General features: G+C 36.5%; 1 non-coding gene across 1 annotated transcript; it reads left to right on the top strand.

Annotated features, from left to right (window-relative positions):
- The first annotated feature begins 770 nt into the window (after nt 1-770).
- On the top strand, nt 771-874 carry LOC130958435 (small nucleolar RNA R71). The gene has a single exon (XR_009077557.1). It is a non-coding gene; the product is annotated as a small nucleolar RNA R71 (small nucleolar RNA).
- Nucleotides 875-1,899: the final 1,025 nt, after the last annotated feature.

Here is a 1,899-nt window from a genome sequence, read left to right as displayed (position 1 = left end):
TGGCCATATTGATCACATCAATGGCCTTGCACTCTCCTTTTGGATTCTCTTCTGTATTGCTTGGGAGAATACTGGGAGGATTTTCAATGACTTTCTTACTCAGCGGGCCCACTTGTGCCTCCAGATTTCTGATGGAGGATCTTGTTTCACTCATGAAACTGAAAGTGGCCTTTGACAGATCAAAGACTAGATTGGCTAAATTAGAAGTGTTTTGTTCAGAATTCTCTGTCTGTTGCTGAGAAGATGATGGAAAAGGCTTGCTATTGCTCAGCCTATTGCGTCCACCATTGTTAAAGCCTTGTTGAGGCTTTTGTTGATCCTTCCATGAGAAATTTGGATGATTTCTGCATGATGAATTATAGGTGTTTCCATAAGGTTCACCCATGTAATTTACCTCTGCTATTGCAGGGTTCTTAGGATCATAAGCTTCTTTAGAAGCTGCCTCTTTAGTACTGTTGGATGCATTTTGCCATCCATTCAGACTTTGAGAGATCATGTTGACTTGCTGAGTCAACACTTTATTCTGAGCCAATATGGCATTCAGAGCATCAATTTCAAGAACTCCCTTCCTCTGAGGCGTCCCATTATTCACAGAATTCCTCTCAGAAGTGTACATGAATTGGTTATTTGCAACCATGTCAATGAGTTCTTGAGCTTCTGCAGGTGTTTTCTTTAGGTGAATGGATCCACTTGCAGAATGGTCCAGTGACATTTTCGAAAATTCAGATAGACCATAATAAAATATATCTAATATGGTCCATTCTGAAAACATGTCAGATGGACACCTTTTGGTCAACTACTTGTATCTTTCCCAAGCTTCATAGAGGGATTCACCATCTTTTTGTTTGAAGGTCTGAACATTCACTCTAAGCTTGCTCAGCTTTTGAGGAGGAAAGAATTTATCCAAGAAAGCCGTGACCAGCTTATCCCAAGAGTCCAGGCTATCCTTAGGTTGTGAATCCAACCATATTCTAGCTCTGTCTCTTACAGCAAAAGGGAAAAGTCTGAGTCTGTAGACTTCAGGATCAACTCCATTCGTCTTAACAGTCTCATAAATCTGCAAGAACTCAGTTAAAAACTGGTAAGGATCTTCAGATGGGAGTCCATAGAACTTGCAGTTCTGTTGCATTAAAGCAACTAGTTGAGGCTTAAGCTCAAAATTATTGGCTCCAATGGCAGGAATGGAGATGCTTCTTCCATCAAATTTGGACGTTGGTTTTGTGAAGTCACCAAGCATTCTCCTTGCATTATTGTTGTTGGGTTTGGCTGCCATCTCCTTCTCTTGTTCTAATGTTTCTGAAAGGTTACCTTTAGATTGTTGTAATATAGCTTCTCTTAGTTTCCTCTTCAAAGTCCTTTCAAGTTCAGGATCAGCTTCAACAAGAGTGCTTTTGTCCTTGTTCCTGCTCATATGAAAGAGAAGAAAACAAGAAAAAAAGAGGAATCCTCTATGTCACAGTATAGATATTCCTTTATGTTAGTAGAAAAAGAAAGGGGAGAAGAGTGAAGAAGAGTGGGTTCGGATATTTAGATGAAGAGAGGTGAAGAGAAGTGTTAGTAAATAAATAATTAAATAGAATAAGAGAAAAGAGATAGAAAATTCGAAAATAATTTTAAAAAGGGGTTAGTATTTTTCGAAAATTAGAGATAAGATAAGATTAAAATTAAAATTTTAAAACAAAAAGGAATTTTTGAAAAAGAGATGAGATATTTTCGAAAATTAGAGAGGGAAAAGTAGTTAGGCGGTTTTGAAAAAGATAAGAAACAAACACAAGGTCAAAGAGTTAGTTGAGAAAGATATTAAAATCAAATTTGAAAAGATAAGAAGATGTGATAAAAAGATATGTTTGAAAAAGATTTAATTTTTAAAATTAAAATTAATTACTTAACTAACAAGTA

This window comes from Arachis stenosperma, chromosome 10 (assembly GCF_014773155.1).
Source record: "Arachis stenosperma cultivar V10309 chromosome 10, arast.V10309.gnm1.PFL2, whole genome shotgun sequence".
In the NCBI taxonomy this organism is placed as follows: Eukaryota; Viridiplantae; Streptophyta; class Magnoliopsida; order Fabales; family Fabaceae; genus Arachis; species Arachis stenosperma.
This window is presented reverse-complemented; position numbering and strand designations above follow the sequence as displayed.